At 40.2% G+C, this 18,417-nt stretch overlaps 1 pseudogene; it reads right to left on the reverse strand.

Moving 5' to 3' along the window:
* Nucleotides 1-1,906: 1,906 nt before the first annotated feature.
* LOC130679480 (cAMP-dependent protein kinase catalytic subunit PRKX-like) lies at nucleotides 1,907-6,891 on the reverse strand (annotated as a pseudogene).
* Nucleotides 6,892-18,417: the final 11,526 nt, after the last annotated feature.

The following is an 18,417-nucleotide window of genomic DNA, read 5'->3' on the forward strand; positions in this document are numbered from 1 at the left end:
TCACCAGAGCTGGTCAAGAAGAACAAATATAATCCAGAAAAAAAAAATAAAAAGAAAAAAAGACCAAAAAAATTTTTTTTAAGGGTTTGCAGTTTGCACTGTGCACTAGCCACAGACTAAAGAAAGATGAAGTTTTTTGCAAAAACAATACATCAGTGGTAATGAGCCTTCTTTTCCAAGACTCAAGCTATGAAGTAAATGTAATGCTGGGTGTTGGGAAGTAAACCATTGACTCTTAAATGGGCATAAGGGTTCAGTGGAGAAGAACACGGTTTGGCCAAATCTATAATCAAGTGAATATGTGAGAACTTTTACTTCTGGTTGCTTGCAATCGGACTTCCAAAGAACTGAACATGGTATAAAGTACAATAAAGATATGCCACATACCAGCATGCTGTCCTTAGGGGGCAGCTCTAATATTTAGAAACCACTTTTTAAAATAAGGTCTCCACTCTCTGTAAAAGTGCCTCGTTTCTATGTGTTTTAGTCTTTGCAATGGACTAGATGGAATTCTATTGGGAGAAATCTGAATCTAAGTGCATCATACAGTGTTCCCAGGATGGCCCCTTTCTAAAAACCACCAGAGTTTTTAGGTTTTTCTAAAAATCACCAGATGAGCCACTTAGTGCACAACGGCCCAGGTATCTCGTTTCCCAGAAATGCAGGTGTTCCTGTAAGGTGAGGAAGATGCTGAACACCTTCACCCCACGCCACTAAGGAACGGAACAACACGGGTGTATATTCCAGGTCTGTCCATCTGCTACGGGAGCCACTACCCCACATGCATCAACTGAACGCTTGAAATGTACTGAGGAACTGAAATTTTAATGGTCTGTAAATTTAAATTAAAAAACCAATACTAGCAACTACTGAAAAACTTGATTAAATGTTGAAATGATCATATTTGGGATGTACAGCAGACCCTTGACCAACACAGGTTTTAATTGTGGTTCATAAAAATCCTTTATGCTTAGATTTGTTTCAATGAAAATATTATTACATGAAAATACTGTATTACATGAAAAGGCTGTCATGCATCCTCTCTTCCTTATTTTTTTCTTACTAACATTTTCTTTTTCTCTATAGCTTCCTTTATGATAAGAATACAGTATACAATACATATAACATACAAAATATGTGTTCATACACTTTATGTTATCAATAAGGTTTCTGGTCAAAAGTAGGCCCTGAGCAGTTAAGTTTTGGGGGAATCAAAGTTATATACCTTGATTTTTGACTGTGTGGGGGTCAGTGGGGGTCACTGCCCCTATGTTCACTGTTCAAGTGTCAACTGTTCTGAACTAAATAGACTATATCATGAAATGACATGCACCTGTTCCACTTTTTAAAACACGGCTACTTGAACATTTTAAGTAACACATGAGGTTGGTATTGCATTTCATTTGGACACCCCTGTTTAGATCAAGATTAATTTCAGGAACGTAAATTGCTGAAAAGGTCCAGAGGAAGAAAGTGTTCATCTCTGTTCCTCTTAATGGAATATTTTATGACTGCATGTTATTATCAACAGCTGGGATGTATCCAAAGTAATACAGTCCGGTCTCCAGCTCTGAGTGGCAAGGTCTCTGTCTCTCTTTTTTAAACCCCTTCAGGTTTCTATTTTTGAAGTTTTGTGAGCTTCATTCTGACCAGCTTGCAAACAAAATCATTTGCCCTGTAACCAAATATGCAGCCGAGACGTGGAAACCCCCTTGATGCCCATTGACAGATGACTGGATAAAGATGTGGTTTGTATATGCAAGGGAATATTATTTGGCTGTGAAAAGGGGAATCGTGCTGTCTGTGAAAACATGGATGGACCTTGGTTGGGGGCATTATGCTGAGTGAGATCAGCTGGATGGGGAGGGGGTGGCTGTGGGTGCAGGAAAGGGAAGAAGACGGTCACTTACTTGTCTACCAGTTTCTTGGTGAACCCAAAGTCGGTGAGCTTGATGTGACCGTCCCTGTCCAGCAATATGTTTTCAGGCTTCAGGTCCCGGTACACGATCTCCCTGGAGTGCAGGTACTCGATGGCGCACACGATCTCCGCCGAGTAGAAGAGTCGGGTGCTGCCGGAGAAGCGGCCCCGGTTACGCAGGTAACTGAACAGCTCGCCGCCGGGCACGAACTCCATCAGCATGTACTGGAAGTGTTCGTCGTGCCACGTCCAGAACAGCTTGACCAGGAACGGGTGGCTGACTTACTTCAGCACCGACTTCTCGTTGTGCACATGCTCCTCCTGCTTCGGGCGGATGACGTCCGGAATGCTCATCACCTTGAAGGCGAAGAAATGCTTGGCTGTCTTCTCCTTGATAAGCTGCACCCGCCCTAATGTCCGTGTGCCCACGGTGTCCAGCGTGTCGAAGTCCTGCAGGAGGTAGGCGGGCTGCTGGGGCGCGCCGTCGGGTGCCTCGGCGTGGCTCTCCGGGGGCTCGGGGCCCGCCGCGGCCGGCCCGGGCGCCTCCATAGGGACGCGCTCAGGTCCGGGGCGCGAGGGGCGCCGGGCTTCCCGGGACGCAGCCTGGGCGGGCGGCGCGGCGGCGGTGGCATCAGCGGCGCCCGGCCATGTGCGTCCTCCGCGGCCCGGCGGCGCGCTGGGGACAATGGCGGGGGGCGGCGCTCACGGCAGGAGGAGCAGGAGCAGCTGGTGGGAGTAGCCGGCGGTTTCCTTTAGGAGGACAGACTGGTTAAAGGATATTTCTGGTGAACATAACTTTACTGTATTGTATTTATTTGCCTGTATAGACATTTCCTTAAACAAATCATTTTAAAAGCGAATTCCAAAACAATTTATTATTTCCTGGACTCTAAACTAAAATATTTATTGTTCAATAACAGTTTCAATGATTTTGTAGCTGAGATGATATATACGACACAATTAATGTTGGCAATATCTAAGAATATATAATGAAAAAAATTATTAACTGCCGTGCCCCAGCTCATTAACTGATCTCTTTTAAGTCTGAACTCCTATATTTCACACGGTTAGTGTTTGCTTGTGTGAATGTAAATATATGATTATGTGTTTAATAGTTAATGCCCAAATTACGAAATATCACTATCAGCAGTTTTCAGTGCTATTTAGGCTGTTACAAGCCAACACATTAAATCATAATGCTCAAAATCACTGATTCTGAATACATATTTGTCATAAGTTAATAACAGATAAATATTTATTATCAAATGGATTACATTTATGTTACCAATTATAATACTCAGATTCTGCATTTTACTCCTCTCAATTTCATTAATATGTACATTTGTTGTCATTTATGTAGTTTTAGTGCTTATAAGCAAATGCACATCTATTAACATAATTTGTTATAACTATATTACAGTTACTCATAACGTTTTACTAATCTCTTTTATTTCCTCATCTCTACTATTCTTAGCAATTTTATGCATGCTCGAGGCTTCAATTATCTCCTTAAAACCAATGACCCCCAAATGTATGTCACCTTCCCGAGCTCTCCTTTGAATTTCAGAATCATAGAACAACTGCCCACCTGAGAGTCTCTTGGGTGTCTCGATGGCCCCTTAAATCCAGTATGTCTGTCTGTGTCAGAGCATCACCCACTCCTCGCCTCCAATCCCCAACTTGTTCCTCTTCCAGCGTTCCTACCTCAGATATCAGTATCCACTAGCTAAAACCAGAAAACAAGGATACACTATTTTATGCTCTTATTTCTTTCACCCATTCCCAGTTAAAACCTCTCACCAGATCCAGTTGATTAATATTACTTAAATGAAAGTAGTACCTTTAAGATAGGCACATTCGCATCTTTTCTTCCTAACACACATTTGTGATTTTACATGTTTTTGTAAGTTATTTGATGTGGTACTCCACTCCACCCCACCCCCATACTAACTAGAGGCATTTCAAAGAAAGTAACTGGGTTGGATTTTACTCTCCAGATTTCCCTAATTACCAGGAAATTAGGACATTGTAACCCAGAGATGTGAAAAGGAGTTATTGGTTGAAGACTCACTCCCTTTCCTCCATTCAGGTAGCATCTGTGAAAGTGTTGTGATTTGGATATCATGCATTTAATTTTTGCTCTTAAGCTTTATTTTTATGCTTTCGCATTTATTATTGTATATAATTGTGCTGCATATTATATGTATGTATATCTCACCAATGCATATATGTATATTTAAGTGTACATATCTCATGCATATGTGTGCATGTATTTGTACATGCACACTAATGTTCTAAAAACAAATGAAACATCCATTGCTTAATCAAGGTCCTGTTCATGAGTTGGTTGAGAAGTAGGATGTATTACTTTTCACATATACATACTCACAATTTCAATATATTTAGAAATTTAGCGTGTTGGTCATTTTTAATGAACTTTAATTACCTGTGGAGTCCATTTGTTTGGGAAGATTTTTAACAAGAATTGACAAAAAAAGATTGTATTAACCATTATTTCACCAGAAATTACAGATGGGCAGGGAACCAAGTGCTGTTAATTAGAAAATGGACATGCATGTCCGCACAAAATTAATACAAACTAGTAGCCAGTAGTACTCATCTTTTGCTGTGTTCCAAGCTCACAGCAAGGGCAAATGCTGTGGTCCTTGGTCTCATTTAATCCTCAGTGGGGGACACAGTTAAATACAAGCAAAATAAAATACATTGTCATCTACCTTTCTCGTAGATATTAACATTAATTCCAATACAGCACATTTCTAAACTGCCTGAAGTATAATAGAGACGTATCATGTTGGGAATCTATCTTACCGTATATAACCATTGTTTGTGATATCTTTGTTATAGTATTTATAATTCATGTCTCAATGGATAAGTGCTTGACAATAATGAGAATTTCTTCTCTAAGAATGAAGTACTCAAGTATTATATAGGTCTAGCTCACTGTTGAGTATAATGAAGAAAGAAAAACTGAATGCAGTGTATACACATAAAAGCTCAATCAAAGCACTGAAGCATACAAAAATAGAAGTCATTATTATTACAAGTTTTAAAATGAAATTTAAAACAATGAGTTTTTTCTTTGGAGACATTCATGTAAACTGTTAAGAAGTCACATCTTTTGGGAGAGAAAAATCATGTAGAGAGGAATTGAGTTATAAGCATTTTAGAATGGACTGTAAGCCTGGGACATAAAGATCTAGACTATAAGATTTCTAATATTCTAGTTTACATAAGCTAGATTTTAAGAAAATTCCGAAATGTGAAAACAGATTTTCACTTTTTTATTGAATGAATACTAATGAGGATATTAGGATTTTCTACCACTTTTAAAAAATGTACTTCCATTTTCTCTAATCACACTTGAAAGTCCTTTCTGCTAGCAGGTAAAGGCAAATGGGCATACCTGAATCCACTTGCAACGTAACTTATACTCTATGATACTAAGCTAATAAACACATGCTTTTAACTCCCTTTTTTTTAAAAGCCTCAAAATTCTTGACATAGCAAGGACATAAAATATTTTGTTGGGTATTTTTATTTAAGGCCATCAACACTGGGATGTGCAAGTCTATTATATTTTTCCCCATGAATGTAAAATTATTCCATAGCACTCACAGGGCCTCTGGGTGGTTAACATAAATAAAACGAGCAGCAATGGCTTGCATGCTTCCCTTGCCAATTAAACAACACAGCCCATCTACCCTTAGCATCAACAGGTCAACAGCAAACAAAGTACTAAAATCTGCTCGTGACTTGTTGTTACAGACATTCAGACAATTCAGAAGTGGATTTTAAAACATCAATCCTGTTATGAACTAACATTTAGTAGTGGGAATCTGACTTATCCCGTGCAGCCATGTTTCACAATGTCCTGGTTACATGTATAATTAATGTCGCATTTGAAAGTACTTGATAATAATTAAAATTGTTTCTCTGTTAAATAGACACCAAAAGTTACTAAATATAAAGTATGCATGCAACCAACCTCCATAGTAATAGGACAGTAAAATAAAAAAAAGGTTTGCTAAAGGAAACATTATAGATTTATCTTACACTATAGGTACAGAAACTAATGCAGGCTTTCAGAGCACAGAATTATTTTTTTAAGAAAGAAAAAAGCTTTACAAACTTGACTTCCAGAAAGCAATTATCATGCTGCATGGCAGCATAAAGCCCTATTGATCGAAATTTCTCTTTCCATGTGAACTTCACAGACTTGCATGACTTAGCATCAGTAACAGCTAATGATGATTCACGCTGTTAGCTTCAGTGGCCCCAGTCCCTTGGAACTTAGCTTTGACCTTTTATTAGCACTTCTCTTCCAAGCAGGTAGGATCATTCTACAGGCACAGTTCCTAATCACCTGAAAACACCTAGAGAATTAGTTAAAAGTCTGATTGGTGAGGGGCTGGGATGCTAAGGGAAAATGCAGATTCAGTCTAGTGAAAGAAAGTACCCATGGTGTGATCTGCAGAGCAATCCTGGAAAACTAACTAAAATAAAATAAAATTATATGTTATGATTTCATTTATGTAAACTTAAAACGGTCACAACTACAAGCAAGTTAAATGCTATCAGTTGGTGTGAACTTTCAGCAGCAGCTCTCTGCCCGCAAACCAAAATCCCTATGCAACATTTGCACATTCCCATTTTCTTGATGAAACATTTACTGAACTCCTAACACTATGCTAAGCACTTAAATACCATTCTCTTGTGATAATGTGGAAGTCATTAATGTTTTAAATTTTATTAGTGTTCTCTGCTTCAAGTGGCTTCTGAAAGAAGTACTGATTAGTGAAGCCATGGAAAACTGCTACCCAAATAACTTGAAAACTCTGTTCCTTCTCTCCTTAACTCTTCTGACCTCCCACTTCTCCCTCACACCTCCTCCCCACCCCACCCCCCACAGTACACACACCTGCATATGCCTCCTCTCCTGTTTTCTTCCTCATGCTGGACCAATGAAAATATTTAGCTGCTCCTTAGTGATTACAGCTAAAGAAAAATAAACTCATTATTAGAAGAGGCTGGATACTCTTATTCAAGCAAAGAATGTAATTCTAAATTATAAAAATTGAAAATGGAATGTTTAGGGTAAAGAAATATCTTTTCTTCAATTTTGGTAATGGTTTGATTTCTATAACATACACACTCATTGAAGACTGCTTCTCTTTGCAAATAACAATGTTTTAGTAATAACTTCTAAATACTGTCTAAATGACAGTAATAAAGACTGTCAATAATTTAAGACTTAATGAGCCATTATGTCGATTAAAGTTCCTTATACAGCTGTCTGCATAAATCATGACTCCACCTCTATTTCAGAATACTGAACTTAACATAACTCCTTCCTGATATAATAGAAACATACCCACTTGAACTAGTCCTTTCCCCGTTCTGTGAGGGTCCAATGTTTTCACCCTAATAATGTTACCATAACTGTCCTTTCAAAAGAAACCAAAACATCTCACTTAATTCATTATGTCTTGCCAATGCTTATAGTCGAGTTGATATAATTCAACTTCCACTCCTTTGTTTTTCCTTGGACTCCACAATACCAAATTACTTTTTGCCTTCCTACATTTCACATTAAAGTTTGCTTCCCCCTGGAAACAAACATCCCCACGAACCAGCCTTACTTTCTCTTAATTATAAGTGGTTTCCTAGGCTTGTTGTTCTGCCTACCCTTTGTTCTTGTATATCTTTTACATTTTCTTAGTTTCAGTGATACCCTCTCTACTGATAATTTCCACATCTCAGGAAAAGAGTATGATGTGGTGGAAAAAAGTGCAGTAAGGTTAGGCGTCTTAGTATTTGCTTGGTTTGGGGTCCTGTTTCCTGTGAAATTTTGATGAGTGACTTTATTCCATTTATGTGTGTGTGTGTGTGAAAAAGATAGAGAACAAGAGAACACAGATCCTGTATAAAGTATGTTTCTAAAAAAATACTGGTTATGATGAATGAATAGAATGCTATTCCATTTTGGTGGTTTTCATGTCTTAATTTTGCTTTAATATTTTAATATAAAGACTTACTTAGTAATCTTTAACATAAACATGGATGATACCTGTTGTTATAGGTGTTATAGAGTTTTAAATATGAAAACAGAGGGTTTATATGTCTTGAAGTATCTAATTATATTATTTGGGGAAATAGTTTTTCAGGCACACTGACACCCAATATTAAACAAAATGGGTTGTCCTTAATTTAAATTAAGGTGTCAGCCTTTAAATTTGCATATTTCAACCATTTTGGAAATTGCACAGTGAAGGAACCATGGGTACAACATTCTTGCTGGACATCAACAGATTAAGTATACCTGATAGTTAATTTCTTGTAAAATTGGTAAAAGAACCTCTTGGGACTTAATATGTTCATCTGTAGGACTAGGTATTATATATTCATAATGAACAGTGCCATTGTGAGAATTAAAACTAAGTCAGATTCAAAAGAGGGCAATATTTATTGAATTGCAGCGCCGTACCTTTTTGGAAAGACTTCTCTGCAAAGAGCCCATTCTGGCTTGCAGTTCCAATCATAAATTAATCCTCACATATGCGAAAGGCAGCTATAGGTTTGATTTTGTTTTTAATCTCTATTTTACAGATAAGGAATGCTGGAAAAGTTTAAGTGACTGACCTGTGATTCCTCACCCAGTCATAAGCAGAGCTGGAGCTGGACTCATTTATTTCATTTTAATTCAGATTCCTGCCTGCTGGATGTAACTTTTGCCAGAATTGACTCCAATCAAATATTCAGTTTCTATCTTGATAAATATAGATTTTTTGCATCAATATAAAATTATTTTACATACTTTCAAGATTTGGGCAGAAGTTACTGATTTAAATAGTGCCTAACCATATTTCTTCCTCTACTACCAAGTTGAGTGAGTTTCGCCATTGCAAGGGGAGAAACATAGACATATCTAAGTGAGAAAAAAAAGTGGGGAGGGGAAGAAAGAAGGAAACACCGAAAGTTATTTAAGTATAATTAGCTCATTAAGTACTCATGTAATTAAGTAACACAAGGCTTTCTGCCCAGTACATCCTGTGAAATTCATAGCAATGCAGAAAGCCTGGTGTGAGTATGCCATCTTTTCAACTTCTTTAAATTTATTTTCTTAATTTTCCATCTTCACTGATTTTTGTATTTCAGTTTTCATTGTTAGGAGATTGTTTATTGTGCAAGTTTATTTTGATCAGAGCTGCTTATGCAAAGAATGGTGAGATACTACTCCTGTTATATCTGCATGCATTCTATTGATTTTCTTTAACTTTTTGCTTCTGTAAGATAGTCAGTCATTTGATTATCTGACTATGGAATGTGGTATGTAGGAGCCAAATTTTTTCAGGATTAACTGTTGCAAAATGTCAGATAAGAAGAAAATATTACAAGATATTTGGCAGGGCATGGAAGAGTGGTGGGAAAAGTTTTGTAATTGTGTATGCACATGCATGTCTCTGGGAGTTTCTAAATAGCTTATAATATTCTAAACTTTAGTATTTTCATATTTTACATGCTTTCTTTAGTCAAGTTGGTCTTTTGATTGAAGATCATCCTAAACATCTTTTGTCAGAGGTATTTCTAAATTGTTGCATTTAAATTTTCCAATTTTAAGATTTAAGTTTTAACATTTCTACTTCTCACATGTATCAGCTCCCTCTTCCCCCAGGAAGTGAGTAAAACTTTAATTTTTTTCTTCCTCTCCCAGACTTGAATTCCATTTCTCTAATGATCACCTCATGTAGTTAATGAAGATGTTGATTTTAAGTTACACAATAACAACAAATAAACAATTAACAACTTTAAAAACCTAAACAATAACAAAAACTTCTCTAGATTAAAAATTCAAAATGATGTGGTACAGATCTTTTTTAGCCTAAAAAATAAACTTCCCATTATCTGTTTTAGCACACTTGGATCCTTAAAAAGAAATTGTCTGCCTCACAAACTAGATTGGCCAAATGACTGAAGGGTGGCTGTGGGCACAAGAAAATCGGGAAGCCTGATCCTGAGATGCATACATTTTCTATAGTACTAAAACATGGCAATACACAAGTCTCATCTGGAAATTTTCTTTATGGTGTTCATATAATTTAAGCAGTATTTATTGTGGGTATCAGGATACATGGAGTTGTCTTAAAGGGAAAGTAAATGAAGAAAGGAGTGATTACTGAAAACAGAAAAGGATCACTTAAAATATAATGAGAAACAGCAGCAGCCTAGCTAACACCTACTACATTCCAGCTTTTGTCAAACAACTGTGTAGGTGATGTATACATTTCATTTTTTACCTTCACAACCTTGTAAGATAGGTCACTTGGGGAAAGACCCACACCCATTAAACTCTTTGTGTACAACTTAGTTTACATTTTTCCTGCCACTGGGGATTACAGACTTACTAAAACTCTGGAACATTCAGACTTATTTGTGCTGAAGGGACTTAAAATGCTCCACAGGGAGAGATCAAGTTTTGGGGACGGTGGTATGGGAAAAGTTTGCCACTTTCATTTTCTTTTTCTTTCCTCGAGAAATAATATCACTTCTCTGGCGTTTGTGTCACCCCCACACACTCACACCCCGAAGTGATTCTCCAAGGGAAAACCAACTAGGTGTCTGCTTAAGCTGCCTCTCCACTGCTTCTTGAGGTATTTTGTTTTGTTGAGGGGGAGGCGAGTGCGTTTACTTGGAAGGCAGGCAGGGAAGGTTCACTCTAAGTACAACTTTGAGAACGTGTCCCCGTGTGCCTCCTCCACAGCTCGGCACCCTTCTGGGCTCAGGGCTCCGGTTCGGAGGCGCAGGGGCACCAACCTTCGGATACCAAGGCTGCCAACGGGAGGAGGACGGGGCACTGTCTGGTGACTGTTCGCGGATCCTTCCAGGCGGCGACCACCTCCGGGGGTTCGCTGTCCCCCGCGCCCGGGTGCTCGGTCCCACGGGCTTGCCCCGGGATGCCCAGGCGGTGACCCGCCGCGCCGCGCCTCTGCGGACACGCACCCCGGGGCGCCCCTCTCCTCCCCGCCGCGGTCGGAGAGCGCCCCAGGCCCGCCGGTTCGCGGTCTGGCTGCCCCCAGTGCGCCCCCGGCGGGAGCCCCGCGGCCCTCCGGGCCCCCCCATCCCACGCCCGGCACCCGGCCGCCCTCCCGAAAGCCAAGCTGCGGAGCCCGGGCGGAGGAGCACCTTGGGCCTTCCGCTCTGATTGGTCTCCCCCGCCGCGCGGGGCGAGCCGGCGATTGGCTGCCGGGCGTTGTCAATCGTCGAGGCCTGAGCCTCTGCCAGGAAAGCGCCGACGGCTCGTGTCTCCGGCTGCCGCCGCGGTTGCTCAGCGGGCGCAGCTGCGATCTCGTGCGGCCGCCGCCGCCCACGCTGCTGCCCAGCCGCAGGCGCCGCCGGGATGGCGGCGGGAGAGCCGCGCGCGGGCGGACGCGAGGCGGTGATGCTGGCGCGGGGCAGCGGGCAGAGGCGGCCGGAGCGGCGGCATCTCCGGGAGCCCGGCTGCGGCTGTCCCGTGGCCCGCGGGCCGGCGAGCGGCGGGGGAGCACGCGCCCCGCAGATAAGCCCCGGCCCGGGACCGCCGGCGTCTCGGGGGTGGGGTGGGGTCGGCGCGCCCGGGGCGTCCTGAAGGGGTGTGTGGGGGGGTCCCTGCTCGTGCGGTGTGCCCTCGGCGCGGACCGGCGGGCGGGCGCGGGGGCGGCATTGTGTGTGCCCGCGTGGGGGGCGCGGCGGGTCCCCTCAGACGGGAACCGACGGCCCCGGTGCTCTCGGCTGGGAGGGAGGGAGGAGGGCGCCCGCGGCCTGGGGGCGGCGGAGCGCACGGAAGGCACGGCAAGTCAGCCGTGGCTCCCGAAGCGCCGGGCAGACGGAACTTCATTGCCATGATGACAGAGAGCTGGGCGTCCAGCGCGCCAGGGGAGAGGCGCGGCCACCTGGGCTCCGCCAGGTCCCGCTTCGTCCCGGGGACTTCCGAGGGGAGCGGGACGGAGGGGAGGGCAAAGTAAGGGTTGGTGTGCCTCGCCGAGGCAAAGGATGAACGAGGAGGGGGAGTGGAACTAGGCGCAGAGAGTGGCCATTTTTCGGGGCCAGATGCGCCCGGTGGGAAGCTCGCCACCCTTTTCGGGGCTCGGATCTGGGGACTGAGAGAGTCCGGTTTGCGGGGCTTGACCGCGGCTGGGCGTGCGGCGCGCGTGTGAGCCTCGGACTGCACGGCCGGAGCGCGGCAGGGCCCGCGCACGGGTCCAGGTGCAGCCGCTGCCCCGGGGCTGCCTTGGCCCGAGTGGCCCCTGGGGCCCTGCCGGCGGGGAGCGCGGGGGCCGCTGCGGACTGCCGTGCGGCTACGCCCGCCGAGAAGGTTCCGGCCCATTGGTATCTGGGCATCCGGACCCGGACAGGGCGCGGAAACCACCCAGGGAACCAGGCTTTTGCACCCCGCTTTCTCCAGTGCCCGTGCTGTTTTTGTTTTATATTGAATTATATTTTGGAAAGCCATTGGGAGTTCCACCTGCGCGGCACACCGTTCCGCAGAAGGCGGATTGTAGGCGCTGCTGCAAATGGGTGGTGTTGCCAGCCAAGCCGAATCTCCGTAGCTCAGGGCGGTGTTGTCTCCATCCTTCGTCAGGACACACAAACTTAATCTTGGCGATTTGTTTTGTATGTGGCCAGCTGTCTCCACAGGAGGGTCAGGTTGGGAAAGTTCTTGAAATGTCTGGGCACTAATGACTGTTCGCATACGTCCCTGCTTGCCAACTAGAATCTTTGGAAAAATAAAAATTGGCTCCATACAGGGAGCCGGATCTTGAACTGAGAACAGCAGTTTCCTGTTACTGAAGCTCATAAACCTCTTTCATTGGAGGGATCTTCTGTCCCCAAGCACAAGACAACACAACAAAAATAAACCCAGATCCAAACCGCGGAAGCCACTTTGGTTGGGCTCATTTTTGAATTGGGAGAACAGAAAAAATTAAGACACCTAAGAGAAATACTGTAGAAAAATCAGGAGGGAGCTGTCCAAAATGTCAGCATTTTTTGTCAGTTTCGTGTGTGTGCGCGCGCGCGTGTGTGAGTAAAGATTCCATTTTATCCCAGTTTCATAATGTAAATTGTTCTGAAGCAGATGTATAACTTACTGGTAAACTAGCAGTGAAGTTAGCTTTATGTCTGAGGATGATTGCACAGTTTCCATCACTTGATTCATAAACTATAAATGGAATTTTTAGTACTATTTTAGTAGAACACATATATTGCATTTGGGTTAGTAGAAAATTAGTAGTAAATATTTTCTCCTTAGTAGTCATCACATCTGGGTTGAAAGTCTACTTTTCTGATATAGAGAGTATAGCTTGTGTTTGTTACATTGCCAAACAAAATTCACTTGGTGCCTTGTGATTATTTTAATATTGCAATATTGCAATTGTAATTGTCAGGATTTAAGATTATTTAACATATTAAGCAGTTGACTTTAATTCTCTGTTTCATTTGTGCAGTGCTCCAAGCTGGTAAAACTGGTTTCCCTATTGGCTGATATGGGGGAAATTGGATTAAAATGTGTTAAGCATTATTAATCAATAATTTTAAAATAAGCTTAAAATGAAAACCACGTTACCAATAACAACCAATAATGAAAGTGGAACTTTTAAAGAAAATTTTAACTACTTAGCTAAGAAAGTGGTTTTTCACATTGTTATCAAGTAACATCTTGGATATCTGCGTGGCCATTGTATGTTGGGGTAAGCCACAGTCTTTAAACAGAAACAGAACCTTTGTACTCATTTCAAGGTTTTTGCTTTTGGTGAGGAGGACTTCTACTCTAGGGAAAATTTTTTTTACAAGTAATAAATGTACTTTCAAAACCACCAGGACAAAGATGTAATCAAGTACGGAGAACGGTGCCAATGAGCATAACATTAGCATAAAGAAGTAGGGTCTATGTTTGAAAACAGAAATGGTGCAGAGTGTACTCGTGTGTCTGTGGTGGGGGGTGGGGAGGGCGCCTCCCCATGGGAGGTCATAAACAGTGCTAGCCGCTTAGTTTATACAATTTAAATTCTGCAAATTCACTTCAGTTTTGACTTGTTTTGCTGGAGGGCAGCCCATGACCCCAGACTGCCATATTTTCTAGATGGATTTTAGTATCTCAAGTAAATGTCAACTTGTCAAGACTCTAGGCCACTAATTTCACTTTTTGACCTATACCAGATTTTAATTTAAATACTGCATGATTGTTCTAAAAAGATTACATTTACTATGAATAGCAGTGCAATAAATACCAACCATAACTTGTTAAATAAAATGAATTTGATTTGTCAAATAGTCCTGATTAGAGTTTCTGCCTTGTTAGGTAAGATAGTGAGGTTTACTTAATTTTATTTAACAATAATGTATTTTCTTTTAATTAATGATGGGATTTTTTTCCCAAAAAACTCTAACACATTTTTTATTGTAAACAGTTCATTAAATCAAAAATTCATTTGCATTCTCTTTCTGTTTCTCTGTACCTTTCTGTCTTTCTGTCTGTCTGTCTGCCTGCTTGCCTGCCTGCCTGTCTGTCTGTCTCTCTTAGTATACTGGAAGGCTCTCAGTAAGGATGTAACCCTCCTGCATTTGAAACAAATTCACCAACCCATCCTGAATGATGAATGTACTTTGTAATGCAAAATTCTCATTCTCTTAAGTAATTTATTACCAATTAATTATCATACTGGTTTACTCAGGTATAATTTAACAAATTGCACTGTGCTCTTAATATGTACAAAACATTGTTCTAGTTGCTTTGATTATATCAGAAAATAAATCAATAGAGACCCTTGCCCTCATGAAGCTTATATTTTACTGGGATGAAATAGTTCATAAACAAAAAACATAATAACTTTTGTAGAATATTTATCTCCTACCAATCTGTTTTATCTAAACCCTCATACCTTGGTCCGGTGTCTTTCCATTTCATTTTCTCTCCAATTAATACACCCTACCCACACACCCACACAAATATACTCAAGTGAATCTAAAAACTAGTGAGTATTCATGGTAATACTATAATGTATGTTATTCCTGAAGCTATGTATCTGACCAATAACAGCACTGCATGAGGTAAAGGTAAGAGAGGTATTCAGAGATGATTAAGCAATGAAATGACAGGATATCTGCCCTTTAAAAAGTGTTTAAAACAAAATCATAACTTTTCAGAGGAACTAAAGTGAGAAACATTATCTTTCAACATATTTACTTCAAATTAACATTTTAAAGGGGATTTATGACTAAGGTAAAATCTACATAACCTCATTTAAAGGGGATGAGTGAATTGGAAATAGTGAGAACAGACTTAAAAGCATAATTTTTATGAGAAACATTCTGCTTCTTCCACACTCAGAATTACATATTCATGTATTTCTGTGCAAGTTGATAAAAAATCCCTTGGATTTGAGGTCAAGGTTTCCCTAAAGTTTACGCATCACACACACACACACAAAAAAGACTCAGGATTTGATTACTTTAAAAAGAAATGCCAAAACACTTCAAAAATTTCAAATGAAGTTTGTCTTTAATTCAAAATCAATTTAGTATCTAGTGGGTTCAATTACAGATAACATCTTGTAATGTTTTCCCAGGTTATATTCCCTTACGCATAAAACAGTGTGCAATTACAGTTCTAGTTTCTCTTCCTGTGCTTTCCATTTAATTATTTTCTTTAGGGTCTTTGGCTTACATCCCAAAAGAATGGTCTTTTTTTGACCCTCATATGAAGAAAGTAAAGAAGCTAACTTGATTTTCAAAACTTGGTTTGCATACAATATTTTCATATTAGAGGAAAGCTGAAATTGTACCGCCAAGAAGCCACACCACATAATAATTCAAAAGTTCTATTTTGACAATATATTAGTGCAGGGCACGTCCTAGCAGTCACTTATCAATGGATTTCCATCATGCGAGAAAAACCTTCAAGGTTGCTCCTGTACAATCCAGTTTTGGGAAAGGGGGAGAAGTCTTTTGCTAATATCATTTTAGTGTTTTATTTATTCAGATTAAAGAATGTACATACCACCCACTTAAGCCTTAACCCTTTTGCCCTTGTATCCTTTTTGCCCAAAATGTAAAACTTCAGGAAAACAGTGTTTTTAAAAAACAAATAAATCAACCAGTGGTTGGTTACCACTGTTAACACACAAAGTCAACTCTGGCTGATTATGAAAGTGTTAAGATGAGAGCTAAGAAGGAATCAGTTATTTAGACTTGGGAGGCACACAGGTCATTTAATTCAGCCTCCCATATGTATAAGGAAGAACTTTCCTTTGAGAAGCTGGTAATTGACCAGCCAGTTGAAAGTAGAGCTAGGTCTAGAAATATTGTCAACTACTAAGTGTGTAAGTTAACACCATGCCAGTTGCCCATGAAACAGCTCAACATTTTGTAAAATAGTAATGTAAGAAGAGATGACTGCGTCTACCAATTTTTGCACTTAAGTATTTAAACATCTGACATGGTATTGCACTGTAGTATGTTGAGATGAAGAAAATGATGAACTGGGGTGCATTTAGAGATGTCACCCAAGATTTATAGGCCTAGAGGTAAGTTGGCATGTACAATTCAGTTTTTATGTCCATAAAATTCATTTTAGATATTTACTAGTTATCCCCAAAATAGGATTTCTTATTTCCAGAGGTCTACAGGCTGCACAGTGATCTATAGGTGAGCTTCAGGGACTACAGGGAATATTGAAATTGTTTGCAAGATCTTTCTAGTCTTGAATGTTCCAAAGTAAGGGAAAATGGTTAAGAAAAGCTTAAGGGTTACTACTGTAAGAAAGGTTAAAACAAAAACAAACAAAGTATGGGCAGAAAGAGGGAACCTGAGTTTATAGGGAGAGGATTTTAAAGAAATAGTACCTCTTTCTTATTGCTCAAAGGAAAGAAAATGAAACAAAAAAGCCCAAAAAACTATCACCAGATTCCATCTGAAAACAACCCCACTATGGTTTCAAGAGACACTTCATTGTCCTAAAATGTAAATCTGCAAGTTAAGAGATGGTTTATAACTGATATGTGGCACTTAGTTCTGAGTTACTGCAGTTAGCATTTGTTGTTTTTGGTCTCTGGCTATGAAATGTTTTCCTAACATATATATATATATAGATGACAGGGCTGAATCAGTTCTTCACTGAACAATAAAATTTGTGGGTGACTCCCAGGGCCCTAGCACTTAGTCAAAGATGATTGCCAAAGGTAGAGTTTGATTGTATGTGATTAGTTGTAAATTTAATTGTGACTTGGTGTGAAGAACTGCATTCAAAGTACAGAAGTGCACTTGGCATCATGAACAGGGCCTCTGAACTAACACCCTTCCCCATCCCGCACCTGTCTGCGCCCAGCCCAGTGTGGGTGAGCCCCCACCGGAACCGGTCACCACCTTACTTTGTCTGTAAAACGATGAGCACATTACTGATTGCTTGAATTACAATTTTTGAGAAGTTAGATGAATCAAATATGAGTGATACATTTTGATTTCTCTGAGTGAACACAGCCATTAATTTAGAGGTGCTGTATTTTATAAGTGACAACTAATGAATTGTGATAGTTATTTTAGTGATTATTTTGGCCTAATTCCTACTGTTTAAAGAAATAAGAGATAATAGTTTCAAATCATGCTGACTAAAATAAAAACTAGGCCAATACTGCAGTTTCTTGAAGGTAGTTAAAAGTAGTCATTTTTACCCTCTGTGTTGATTCCTTCTCAAGCTCTCTTGTGTCTTTCTGTCTCTCTCTGTTATATGTATTTAACATTAAATATGCATATATACATATATACATATATATATATATTTAACATTACATTTTAAATGTCACATGGAGCTATTTCTCCCTACTTTTTTTATAGCAAACCAAGATTCAGGATTTTAAGACTCAAACCTTTATTAATGGACATTTACAATAAATGTGAAAAACTAGAGAAATTTCCAAAATAGAATCAATGAATGTGTATGTATGTGTACATACATACATATATAGACATATGTATATATAGACAAGCCAAAATAAAATCCAAAGAGATTTTGTAAAAATTTAGAGATTATGAGCTCATCTGGAATAGCAATTAGGTTATAAAATTTTTTTAAATGAAAAAGAAAAGCCTTGAGACAAAGTTGCACTATTTATAAACATTAAAAATGGCAGTAATTATACTAAATGTAGACAAACATGAAGAAGAAAGTAAAAGGAAACTCAGATTCAAACTCTAAGATAAATGAAAATGAAGCATAAAATCCAATAATCATAAATCTCTGGGAAAATGAAAAATGATCAACAGATGGTGCTAGGAAAATTGAGTAATTATTTGTGAAAATGTATACTTCCTACGTCACATTGCATTCCAAAATAGTGTCAGATGAAGCAGAGAGTTAGTATGAAGAAACTCTAAATCAAGTTAGAAGAAAATAGGGATTTCATAATTACAGACATAATGGGAAAAATATGAAGATTTGACCTTTTAAG

The sequence above is a fragment of the Manis pentadactyla genome, chromosome 1, assembly GCF_030020395.1.
Source record: "Manis pentadactyla isolate mManPen7 chromosome 1, mManPen7.hap1, whole genome shotgun sequence".
NCBI classification, from domain to species: domain Eukaryota; kingdom Metazoa; phylum Chordata; class Mammalia; order Pholidota; family Manidae; genus Manis; species Manis pentadactyla.